The sequence below is a fragment of the Gorilla gorilla genome, chromosome 9, assembly GCF_029281585.2.
Source record: "Gorilla gorilla gorilla isolate KB3781 chromosome 9, NHGRI_mGorGor1-v2.1_pri, whole genome shotgun sequence".
Classification (NCBI taxonomy): domain Eukaryota; kingdom Metazoa; phylum Chordata; class Mammalia; order Primates; family Hominidae; genus Gorilla; species Gorilla gorilla.
The window spans coordinates 117,515,673-117,529,591 of record NC_073233.2 but is presented as its reverse complement, the minus strand read 5'-3'; the positions used below and the strand labels follow the sequence as shown (position 1 = coordinate 117,529,591).

General features: G+C 38.1%; 1 pseudogene; it reads left to right on the top strand.

Annotated features, from left to right (window-relative positions):
• The first annotated feature begins 1,150 nt into the window (after positions 1-1,150).
• LOC109028739 (T-complex protein 1 subunit zeta-like) lies at positions 1,151-13,494 on the top strand (annotated as a pseudogene).
• Positions 13,495-13,919: the final 425 nt, after the last annotated feature.

The following is a 13,919-nucleotide window of genomic DNA, read 5'->3' as shown; positions in this document are numbered from 1 at the left end:
AATGTGCATTTTCTCCTTCACCCTTAAGTTAATATAACACTTTGTATTTTTTAAAGTACTTTTTTTGTATATTATTTAACATGCTTTTTGTAATAATTCTGCCAGGCAGGTAAATCAGGTCACATTATCTGCATTTTACAAACAGAAAACTGAGTTTCAGAGGGATTAACTGGCCTACCCAAAGTCACACAACCAGTTAGTCACAGAGTTAGAATTACTAGATCTTCTGTTTATTAATTCAGTAGTTTTTTTTAAATGTACTATCTTTCCTTTCCTTACATCAATTTTGTTAGGGGAAATATGCAATAGCATTTCTTCTCAACTCTGCCAGAAGAGCCTATAATTTGGTTAGTGTATGTTTTAGGAGATCAAATCTAAATTCTAATGATGTTAATGCCTAGTATGCCACAGGCATTGGGGGATGGTTACCAACATTATTTTAAATCTTTATAGTAACACTGTATTTTACAGAAGAGAAGGTTTACGGATGTTAATTTATTTGCCAAAGCCACATATCTGATAACTTTCTGCTTTCCTTGGTTCTCCCTCAGGCTACATGGCTGTATTGGTAAATGCACCTAGTCTGGCATATTCTCTGGAACACACATGAGCAAAGATCCTATCAAATTACCTCTAAATATTTTCCAACAACATTATCATTGCTCTCATTGTCAAGATAAACATTTATCTAATGTTTATACCTAGCAAACACCATGGTAGACACTCAAAACACAAGAAGTATATGTATATGTTTGCCCTCCAGAAGTTTGTCACCCAATAAAGGGATATGTTGCATATATAACAGCATAGGAATCAAGTGATAAAACAACAGAGTTTGCTGTCCTCATGCATGAAATGAATGTTTTAGACTCTAGGCTGTAAATACCATCAGATTCAGAATAGGAAGAGAATCAATGTGGGCCAAGATAATAGAATCTCTCAGAAATAAGACTTAACAAAAAGCAATTCAGATAAGTGGAGAGGAAAGAGAATTCTGCATAGGAGCAATTATAAAAAGAGTTATGAAGTCAGAAATGTTCGTGAAATATGTGTCAGTCTGTTCTTGCATTGCTATAAAAAATACCTGAGATGGAGTAATTTATAAAGAAAAGAGTTTTAATTGGCTCCTAGTTCTTCAGGCTGTACAAGCATGGCTGCAGCATCTGCTCCTAGTGAGGGCCTCAGGAAGCTTCCAAGCATGGTGGAAAGCAAAGTGGGAGCAAGCATGTCATATGGCAAGATAGAGAGTAAGAAAGAGAGAAGGCGGAGTTCCCAGACTCTTTTAAACAACCAGATCTCTGGTGAGCTGAGTGAGAAGTCACTTATCACTAAGGAAATGGTGCTAAACTATTCATGAGCGTTCTGCCCTCATGATCCAATCACCTACAACCAGGCCACACCTCCAGCACTGGGAATCACCTTTCAACATGAGATTTGGAGGGGACAAACATCCAAATAATATCAGCATATTCGGGGGACAATTCTGTCTTCTTATTTGTGATAATTTGCTAGAAACTTGAAGTAAGGTATGTTCAGTGGATCCTAGCATAATTTTGTTTTATCAGTTAAGGTTATATTTGGCTGCAAGTAACAGAAATCCCAATTTATAGTGGCATAAGCAAAGGAGGGATTGTTTTTCTTAGATAACAAAACATATAACCATTAGAAGGTGGTTGCTGGTGCTATTTCCACTGCCCAATAATGCTATCATTTTGCATATTGCTTTCATTTTTTATGCAACAGCATCATGGTCACATGAAGGCTGCTGCTATTCAAGATATCAGTTCTTATTTGAGGCAGGGAAAAGGTGGTGGGAGAGATCACATCAGCAACATCTGTCCTTTTTTTTTCTGGGAAAGGCAAAGCTTTCCCAGAAACCACATCCAGATAGGTCTCATTGATCAGAATCAGGTTATATAGGCCTCTCTAGCTACAAGAGAGGCTGTGAAAATGAAATTAGATTGTCATACTTGATTTAGAACCTGTAAGCACATTCATGTCCCAGCTAAAATTAGAATTTTGATAGTAAGGAAAAAGAGGGAATGAATATTAAGTAGGCAAATAACAGTGTCTGTGGCAATTATAGTCTCTTCAGTTGCCAATAAAAGAAATGCACTCAGATTCCCTCAGTTAATGGGGGTTTATTGCAAAAAATCATGGAGAAATAGAAAGTCTGAGTAATCATCTAAGCAGAACCTCACTAGATCTGAGGAGCTGGGATGTTGCTTAGAGGTAGCATCGCATCTTGGCATGGCAGCAGCTCTAGTGACACTGGGTAACTTTATTCCTCCCAGCAGTAGGTGATTGTGGCTTCCTGTTCATGAACTTTATTCATCTATATATTTCCTATGACTTCTCTTCTCTATTACTGCGATACTTTCTGTCTTGAGCAAGCTGTCAGGTAAATACAATGTGCTCAGTTAAATTTTAATTGCAGGTAAATGGAAAATACCTTTTTCTATAGATATGACCCCTGCAAATTAGCAACATACACTAGAAAATGATTCATTATTTATGTGAAATTCTAATTTAATTGGGAGTCCTATTTTTTATTTGCTAAATCTGACCATCCTAAAACTTACTGATTAGGCTAACCGTCAGTGAAGAGTGTACCTGCTGATAGACCTCTAATACCAAACCACCTGAGAGACTACTGGCCAGCCCACAGATAGCAGCCTCTGGCTTAGAAATCCATCCCTGACCCAAGGAACTGAGATCACTTTGAGAGGGTCACAAGAGCAATGTATGGAAGCATATACTTAAGGAATTCCCTGTATCACCACTCCATTTAAGGGGGTAGGTGGAAATAGCATTCCCCGAGTGCTGGGACTGGTTTAACAAAAATATTTATATCTATCCTATGCTGTTGCCTTCACATAGTGGGTGCAGGTTTACCTCTATCTCTTTCATATATCTCTGTCCCAGTCAAAGATTCCATAACATCTTCTTTTCTAGGCACAAAATCAGTTTATATTCCATAGGTATTTTGATGTCCAGAAGGGGTAGGTATGCACAGAATAAAATGTTTCTTTCGCATCATGCTCATAATTCCCTATAATTTCTTCTCATTTATTGGAATTTTGTCTTTTGTTAAGTTTTATCTCCTTTTAGGAGATTCTATGAATGTTTACTATATTCTATGTCTAAAGAATAGGTGGTAGGTGCTGAATTGGACAAGTGGAAGATTAAGACATGATCACTGCACTCAAACAATCCTAAAATCTAGCCTGACTGCCTTCAGTTTTACAAGTAATATTTGCATCTAATCCTGCCTTTCTCCCTGATTCCTTTTGTTGATCTAGAAGTATGGATTTCTAAACTCCTGATTCTTTGTTTTCAAGAATATCTAATGTAAGAAGGCAGCATCTTTAAGAATTCTTTTTCTTACATGCCTTCTTGACAAAAGCATTCCTTTATTCATGTTCTTTTTTGCTGCTCACTTCCCTGTATCCTCTCTCTTTGGGCTCTAGGACTGCTGATACCAGTAATACTTCTACACCAGAAGCAAAGGTCATGCACTGCTCCTAGCTCATACAGAATTATAATTTATAGCATAAAAGAATAATGGTGAGATATACAATAGAGGTCATCTCATTTAATCTACCCACTGCAGAAGTCCTCTCTTCAGCCTCTTAGATACAAGATTGTTAAGTCTCTGTGTCAGCACCATATGATATAACCTGTTCCACTTTTAAAATATAATCGAATTACAATAAATCATTTCCAGTGGTGGGCTGACATCTGCTTCTTTCTAACAGCCATCAGAATAGCCTTCCCTGTGTAAGCCTTTCTTACCTTTAAGATGCTCACGAAGTTCCTTGATCATCTACACTTCCACCCTTTCTTTGGCTTTTCTTTGTCATAATGTCCAAAATCCTACCCATCTTGGTTACCTTTCTTTGTGATACCCTTCAGCTTATTCACTCCTATTGTACAATATGAGGTTTCAAACAAATATTCTGCCATAGGAATGTTGCTATCCATCTCTTACAATTGGTTCTAATGAGGAAATTAATGAGTCTCTTTTTCCCTCTCTGGGAGCATGATATAGAGGAGAGAAAATGGCTCTGGAACTAGTCTAATCTGCATTTGTATTTACACTCTGCTATTTTTTTTAATCTTGAAACCATGCATAAGTTTTTTTGCCACTTATAACTTCTGTTTCCTTTTCCGTTAAATGGAAGTAATAATACCTATCTCCTATGGGGATAAAGAAAAGTATGTAAAGTGCCTTGAAAAACACTAAGTCAGGGCTCTGTAAAGAATTCTTCTTTCCTTCATTTTCACTCAGAGGAACACAGAATAAAATGGCACGTTCATGGAATATCAAGAAAAAATTGCTAGCTTTTCCTTTATTTCTGATCTGCATGGGAAAATTCATGATCAATGCCTCTCTGCTTATCCATCTGATTTTCAGACCCTTAAAAGGCAGGTTTGGGGGTCTAATGGTCACCTCTAATTTGTCATTCCAACTTCCTATTTATGGCCACTAATGCAAAGTGCCCTGTTTGGCTTTGAATGCAGATATTCTCCAGTCCTTCAGAAAATAATGCAGTTTCTCTCCTTCATAGCTCAGTTCTCAACTTCTTCAAAAAGAATTAGTCTCAATGAGCATTAACTACAAGGAAGAAGGATAATCATCATTTTCCCTGTCACTTAAATAAACAGTGTATGATACTACCACACAAATTGATCATTACAGGTAGTAGAAGCAGCATACCAGTAACTAGATAATAATGAGAAGACAGTATTAGTTTTTCAAATGACTGTGAGAGCTCACCCAGGTTATTTTTTTAAAGGAGATGAGATGTAAATATTCTGGCTGTTGTTTTACGCATTTATGTTGAACCCAATTCATTTTTAAGCTAAATCCATTTCTTATTGCATTTTTTCAGTGGATCAGTCTCATTTTTTTCCCAGAGATAACATAGCTTTAAACAGTTGTACGTTATGCAAAAGAAAACTATTATTCTGTGCATGCCCTACACATTGTGGAGTATGGTAAAAATCATCCCAGAGACTGTGTTAAATAAACAGTATCTGAAACATTTCTAAAGTCCCTAGTGATGAAATTTGCAAGCTCTATTTGGTTATCAGTGAAATTTATTTATTTGCTCTCCACCATCTCTCCCTCTGGGAAACAATGTAGAGCTCCCGTTTCAATTCAGAACAGATTCTGCTTTCACTATGCCAAAGTGGAAAGAGTTTGAGGGCTGTGGTGGCCACATGGTGGCTCTGGGATCTGTGCCAAAACTATGCCTGTCATGAGGTTCTGACAAAAACCATGTCCATTTGGGATTCAGGAAACAGGAGCAAGAAGACGCATTTACTCTCAGGCTGTTCCTAAGTGACATCAGAACAGCTAGTCAGTCCAATAAAAAATGTAGCCCTGCTGCTTTCTTGGCAACAAGTCATCTGAGCCCCTGTCACATTAGAACTGGGCTTGGAAGATACTCAAAACTTGCATATGAACTATTGGGCACAGGAGGCTATTTTCTGGCTAAATATATTGTCTTAGTGACTTGAATGCCTCAGTTATGATAGATTTAAAATTTTGTCCAGACTGCAAAACACTGCAGGCATATTTTCTCTTGCCTCTTCTATCTTCTAGTTTTAAAGCAGTATGGATTACAGACAGAATTATGTCTGAATCTTGACTCTACTTTTGCCGCTCTCTAGCTAAGAGGCTGCAAGCAACTTTCTTAATCTGAGCATCAATTTCTCAGTATGTAGCATAGGCATAATTATGCCTTTGTCATAGGTTTTTGTATATATTGGTGTGTGTCTGTAAGACGTGTGTGTGTGTGTGTGTATATATATATATATGTCTTATAAAAACCTATGAGAAAGGTATATACACACCACACACTATCTGTACCATCTACATCTATCTATATATGCAAACACACACATATAAAAAAAGGTCTAACAATTTATTTAGCCCATTTTAGATACTCAGCAAATTTTAATTCCCTTCCCAGTCCTTCTCTCATATATCTATAAATTAATCCACGAGTGAAGTATAGTGGGATTATGTCATACATACAGTTGATTTTCCAAAACTTAACTATATGTGCTCAGAAAAAAAAATTGAGAGACTGAGAAAGAACAACACACACACACACACATACATACACACAAGAGAGGAGAGAGAGAGAGAGAGAGAGAATTATTTGTCAATTTTCATTTCCCTTCTCATAGAGCAGGACACCACTATGCCTCATGGAAAGCACTTGATTTCACTAGCAGCAAGGGAATGGCCATGTTCTGACAATAAGATGTCTATAAAAGTCTCTAGGGAGGGCAGCCTTCATAGTCTCCCTGGGAGACTTTTCTTTAAGCTTACTTGCCCTTCCCCATTTTCCATCTAAGACGTGAACATGAGGCCTAAGTAGTCATCTTGAGACCAACAGGCCTCTAAGAATGTGGACAAAGGCCAACGTGCTAATGACAAGGGTGGTCAGATAAAGAGATAGAGATGGGTCTTTGGTGGCATGGTTGAGCCCCAAAGCAAGCAGTAGAGTGCCTGTATATGCTCTTCTTATTACATAGATAAAATCAATCCCTATTTGCTTAACCCTTTGGAATCTTTTTGTTTTCTGTTGCCTTTGTGGTTAGTTGCAGGCAAACACAATTCTAACAGATATAGCAAATGATTCCATCCGTCAGTCCTTCCAGTGATCATAGGCTCTGGAGTGAGCTGGGAGATATGGCTCTGTGTTTCATGGCACATGAATCTCACTGTGCTGCTGTGAATCTAGTTTCTAAGTTTTTATGTTTTTCATACACTTGGCCCAATACAAAGCCAGTGACTTGTTGGGTTGCTCATTTAAAGGCCAAGATCTGTTCTGATACCGGAGGAAACTCTTCCTTTGTTGAACTTAATGAAAGATTTGGAACCATTACCCTTAGAAGTGTGTAATTCCAAAATACTAAATTAAACTATATTTTCATTATAAGAGAAAATTAAAAAGAAGTTTTTTTATGGAGTCTTGCTCTGTTGGTCAGGCTGGAGTACAGTGGTGCAATCTTGGCTCACTGCAACCTCCACCTCCAAGGTTCACACAATTCTCCTGCCTCAGCCTCCTGAGCAGCAGCGATTACAGGCATGCACCACTATGCCTGGCTAATTTTTGTATTTTTATTATAGACGGTGTTTCATCATGTTGGCCAGGCTGGTCTCGAACTGCTGACCTCAAATGATCTGCCCACCTTGGCCTCCCAAAGTGCTGGGATTACAGGTGTGAGCCACCGTAACTGGACTAGCCATGTTGTATATATCAACACAAGAAGTAAATAGTTTGGGGATGAAGCAATAATATGAAGATGTATGCTGAAATAAACAAAAATGTTACCAAAAATACCCACTGATGATGAAGAACGTATTAGTATATAATTCTTAGCTGTGTTATTTTCTACCTTCTCTGTTAAAAGAAGCCCTGATTAGGTTCCATGTATGTATATATTCTTCATGTTCAAAATGTTGGAAATCAATCACTTCTCTAAACCTGAAATTTGTCGAAATTCTTTTAAAAAATCTTTTATTGAGGTTAATCCTCCTGTATAATTACTACCTCTAGATCAATGTTTTACAGACAGCATGTTGTTAACCATTATTGATCATGAAACCAATTCAGGTTGTTATGATTCTCATTTAAGAATTAAACGAAATACACCATCACCTGTAATAAGGGTATTATCTTGTGATGTTTGTTTTGATTTTATACATGCATGTCGTGTTCACTGGGTCAGAATATAAAGTGCATTCTCTCAGGATAAAGTTTGAAAGCCGCTATTCCAGGGGGATCAGCATGCACCCAGTTGGGAAGCGACCTCTAGAGGTGGTGCTGAGGCTGAGCAAGAGCATCATTCGGAGCTGTCCAACTGCTGACATAAAGACGATGTTGCAGAGAAGCAATATCCCAGAAGGACGCTGCATCTACTAGCTGACCCTACAGAGAGCAGTTGTGATTGCCACTCTGGAAGTTACTACCGATTGGAACGCTGTAGCTAAAATAGCAGACTAAAATCCTTATCTTTGGCCTCATCCCTATTAGTCATCTCAGAATAAGTTATCAGTGAGAGAGACAGGGATCAGACCCTCAATCTGTTTATTATCTGAGAAACTTGTTATTCTTATCCAGTTAGACATCACAAAGAATCACTAATTGTACAGGGAATTTGATTCATTTGGAGCCTCAATACTCAACACTTTCAATGTTTCATCATAGTATATTTATCCAAAAATCTAAGCTAAAATTATAAAGTAATTTAAAGGTGGAATAAAATAATTGAGACAAAACAGACTCACAACTCTATCTGACAACAAAATGGATTCCTAACATCAGTTCTTGGTATCTAGGTTTCACGGTTTACTCCAAAACTGCTATAATCTTTTAAAAATAAGCTACAAAATTAAATTATCTATAATGCTAACTTAGAATTAAGTGGATAGGAAAGGTAAACCAGTTAAAGTCATCCTAAGCAATGCCTCAGTACTCAATTTTCCATCGTGAAAATAATCTGGGACTGTGCTGCCACATATGAACCACCTAATAAGGGCTGAATGAGTATAGTGCATTATCATATGTAGGATAAAACTCTTTTCAACTCCAAATTTATAAATTCTAATTGAGAATTGCGGGCAATATGATCATTTCATGATATTATTTAACTTTTAAAAAATCATGGAAGTATAGTTTTAAACTGAACCATGGTGCTTAATTACTAAGACTCGATATCTGGATTCCATTTTGTTATTTAATAAGGCTGTGATTCTTGCTCAAATTTACCCCCGATATTTTATTTTACCTTTTCAAATGGTTTTATAAATTTAGTCTGAATATGTTAAATTGTTTTTGATAAGTATGCTGTGGTGTATTATAAAATGTATTTGGATTAGAACGAGAAGCTTCTTTTTTTCCCCCCTTTGAATACTGCCTTTTTATTTTTTAGTGACTTTGGGAAAGTCACTAAAAAACCACTTATCTGTAGTTTAGTTTCCTCATCTGAAAAGTAATGGTTGTAAGATTTTATTTCTAAGGCTTTTACTTCAGGCTCAAAAATATTCATTAATTTGAGAGACAAATCATATTTTCACAGTTAATGATAAAACAAAGCAAAGATTTTATAGCTAACCATAGATCATTTTTAAAAAAAATTTTTAGGTGAACTATTAATATTTTAAACATACAATTTGATGAGTTTTGATAAAGATGTACAATAGTGTAATCAGCACCTCAATCCAGATAAAGAATATCTTCCCAATTTACAGAATTTTTCCTCCTGGTCATTTTAGTCAGCTCCCACAGCCCACACAACATCACACCATAGTTCTGATTGCTACTACCATTAATTAGCTTTGCATATTCATGGACTTAATATAAATAGAATCATTGAGAATGCAATATTTTGTATAAAATTTTTTCACACAAAATAACATTTTGAAATTGGCCTATGTTATTATGTATATTACGAATTTGGCCAGGCGCGGTAGCTCACGCCTATAATCCCAGCACTTTGGGATGTCGAGGCAGGTGGATCACCTGAGGTCAGGAGTTCAAGACCAGCCTGGCCAGCATGATGAAACTCCATCTCTACAAAAATTAGCCGGGCATGATGGCACGTGCCTGTAATCCCAGCTACTCGAGAGGCTGAGGTGGGAGAATTGCTTGAACATAGGAGGCAGAGGTTGCAGTAAGCCGAGATCGCACCATTGCACTCCAGCCTAGCTATAGAACAAGACTCCATCTCAAAGAATATGTATCTATCTATATATATATAGTAATTCATATGCTTGTTGTTTTAATTTTAGCCATTATAATGTGTTTTGTGATAGCTCATTCTGGTTTTAATTGGAATTTCCCTGATGACTAATGACACTGAACACCTTTTAATTGCTTATTTTCCACTAATATATCTTCTTTACTGATGTATTTGTCCAGATCTTTTACCCATTTTTATTCAATTGTTTACATTTTATTATTAATATATAGAAGTTCTTTATACATTCAAGTTACAAATTAATATGCGTATATTTTTCTTTGAATATAATCCTTGCTTTATATTTTTAAATGGTGTTCCTTAAGAGCAGAAGGTTTAAAATTTGATGATGTACAATTAGTTTTTCCTTTTAAGATTATTGCCTTTTGTGTTTTCTCTAAGAAATCTTCGCCCCTAAGCTTTCTTTCAGAACCGTGTAGTTTTATGGCTAGCCATATGCAGAAGATTAAAACTGGACCCCGTTTTTGTACCATATAAAAAACTAATTCAAGATGGATTAAAGACAAAAGTAAAACCCAAAACTATAAAAGCCCTGGAAGACAACCTAAGTAATACCATTCAGAACATAGGCATGGGCAAAGATTTCATGATGAAGATGCTGAAAGCAATTGCAATAAAAGCGAAAGAAACTATCAACAAAGTGAACAGACAACTTACGGAATGGGAGAAAATTTTCACAAACTGTGCATCTGACCAAGGTCTAATATCCAGCATTTATAAGGAACTTGAACAAATTTACAAGAAAAAAATCCCATAAAAAAGTAGGCAAAGTCATGAATAGATGCTTTTCATAAGAAGACATACATGTGGCCAACAATTATATGATGAAAAGCTCAACTTCACTGATTAACAGAGAAATGCAAATGAAAACCACAATGAGATACCATCTTACATAAGTCAGAAGGGCTATTACTAAAAAGTGGGGAAAAAAGCAGATGTTGGTGAGGTTGTGGCGAAGAGAGCACTTATACACTGTTGGTGGGACTGTAAGTTAGTTCGATAATTGTGGAAAGCAGTATGGCAATTCCTCAAAGAGCTAAAAGCAAAGCTACCATTCAACCCAGCAATCCCATTACTGGGCATATACTCAGAGGAATATAAATCATTATGCCATAAAGACACATGCATGCAAATGTTCATTGCAGCTCTATTCACAATAGAAAAGACACGGAATCAACCTAAATGCCCATCAATGACAGATTGGATAAAGAAAACGTCCATACACACAATGGAATACTATGCAGCCATAAAAAGAATGAGATTATGTATTTTGTGGGAACATGGATGGAGCTGGAGGCTGTTATCCTTAGCAAACTAATGCAGGAACAGAAAACCAAATACTACATGTTCCCACTTATAAATGGTAGCTAAATAATAACTTAAGAACACAAAGAAGGAAACAACAGACACTGGGATCTACTTGAGGGGGGAGGGTGGGAGGAGGGAGAGGGGCAGGAAAGATAACTATTGGGTACCAGGCCTAATACCTGGGTGATGAAATAATATGTACAACAAACCCCCACGACACGTGTTTACTTATGTAACAAATGGTCACATGTACCCCAAACCTAAAACAAAAAACCCCCAAAAACAAATATGTTCAGGTAAAATCAAAATTCACATTCACAAAATTAATGTGAATCTAATAAAAGAATTTTCTTTTTTGCATAAGTATGGACTATCTTCTGGATTTTTTTTTACAAGAGTCAGGAAGACAGGGAAAAACTAGTAGAAGCTGAAAGAAAATTCATTGGATATAGAATTTAAAAATAATAGAACTGAAAAAGTTTGTGGTGATTCAGATAAAGGATTTGTTATTATTTATCAAAATGGAATTGACCTTTTGCTTAGGTGCTCTTGAAAAAGAAGGCATAGTAGCTCTGCACAGAGCTTAAAGGAGAAATATAGAGAGGCTGTCTCTTGTCTTGTGATGAGGTGACTCTAATTCTTTTGATGACCTAACTCCTGACTGTGTAGGATATGCAGGACTTCTCTGTGAGTATACATTGGGAGAGGAAAAATTCACCTTTATTGAGAAATATAACTATCCTAGCTCTGTCACTTATTTGGCCAAAGAACCAAATAAGTATACACACACTTAAATCAAAGATGCTGTAAGAGATGGCTTGAAGGCTGTCAAAAAAAGCTATTGATGATGGCTGTGAGTTCCAGGTGCTAGTGCAGTAGCAGTGGCAATGGCAGAAGTCCCAATTAAATATAAGTCCAGGGCCCAACTCAGAGTCCAAGCATTTGCTGATGTGTTGCTCTTTCTTCCCAAGGTTCTTGCTCAGAACTGTAATTTTGACTTTCAAGAAACGTTAGTTTTAAAAATGGGAATTTTTCCCATATGAAAAAGGAAAGAACACTGGCACCTATTCAAATTCTGAAGCTATGAAATGATAATCACAGTATTTTTTAATTGCACTGAATTGAACACATATAAAGCAGGTCTTTTTAATCCAGTGAACAAGATGTTTTCTTTTGCTGCAGTGACATAAAATTATATATTAGATAAGCATATGTTGTAAACCTTGTTATTAAATATTCATTGACAAACAAAAAGCAAAAGTAGACTGAGTTTTACTAGACATCAATTTGCTCTTATTCCAGCTCAATTCTTTATTAGATTGAGGGTATCAGACTCTGCCAGAGGAAAGATCAAATCATCCATATTAGAAGATAACATAATACTCGGATTCTATGGTTCTTTTATTCATAATGTTTGATATAAAGCAAAAAAAGTTAGTAAACATTCAAGAGTCAGAAAAATGTGATTGATAAGATACAGATATGCACCAAGGGACATCAGCAAGATGGCAGAATAGGACTTTCCTGCATTCCTCCTGTCATAGAAACATCAATTCAAACAACTATCCATCCCCAAAAAACCTTCAAAAAGCTAAGGAAACAAGGTGAGAGATTATAGCACCCAGGTGTAGCAGAGACATTTTTTAAAAGACACATTGAAGAGGGTAGGAAGGACAATTTTACCTTGCCCACATTGCTTCTCCTCCAACTCCGGGCAGCACAACATGGAGAGAGATACTCTTTGCATGGGGAAAGGAGAGGAAAGTGAGCACCGGAATTTGCTTCAGACCCCCAAAACCCGAGTAAAAATCAACACTGAGCAGGCCCCTGTGGCTCCAAACTCTAGGCCAATATCTGCAGACTGAACTTCCAGGTCTATCCCAGCAGTAGGCTAAATCCTGTAGCCCTAGGCTCCAAGACTGCATAGCGGACTTAGTCTCTGCCCCACCATCAGGCTGACTCCAATGGCACAAGGCTCTAACTATCCACAGCACTAGGCTGGCCCCCACAGCCTCAGGCTTTAGGTCCACTCTTAGCACCAGACATCAGGCCAGCACCAGTGAACCCAATGTCCAGGACAGCCCCTGGAAATGTAGGCTGTAGGCCCACGCAGCACCAGATCAGCTGCTGTGACTCCAGACTCCAAGCTGATACTCAAGACTGAGTCTTCAAGTTCACCCTGACTCAGACAGGATCCTGCAGGCCCAGGCTCCAGGCCTCCCTGATGGATTGGGTCGCTGCGCCTACCCTACCACCAGGCTGACCCTAGTGGCCCCAGGATCTGACCAGCCCCAGTGTCAGGCAGGCTCAAGTGGCTTCTGCCCCTCTACCAGCACAGCTCTTGCAGAATCTGGCTCCAGGCCTACCCCAAAGCCAGGCCGGATCACTGGCCTCAGGCTCTGAGCTGCCCCCAGAAACAGACTGGCTCCCAAGGACCAAGACTTCAGGCCTAACTCAGTACCTGTGGACCTTGCCTCCAGATCACCCCTGTAGATACAGAATTTAGGTTCACCCATTGCCACGTCAACCCCTGTGGACCAGGCTCCAGGTCTTCCCAGTGCTAGGCTTGTCTCTATGTCTTTACCCTCCAAACCAGTCCTTACACCCTTGTGTTCCAGCAGACTCATAGTTCAAGTAAGTCCCAGTAGACCCAAGCACTGGAGAAGCCCCACATATCCAGGTCCCAGGACTTTCCCTTTGTGCCCAGGTTCCAGGTCAGCCCCTGAGGCCCTAAGAACCAGGCTACCCTCAGGCACTTAGCCTTTTGGTCAGTACCTACACACCCAGACTCTAGGCTGGCCCCAGTGGATGCAGGCTTCAGAACAATG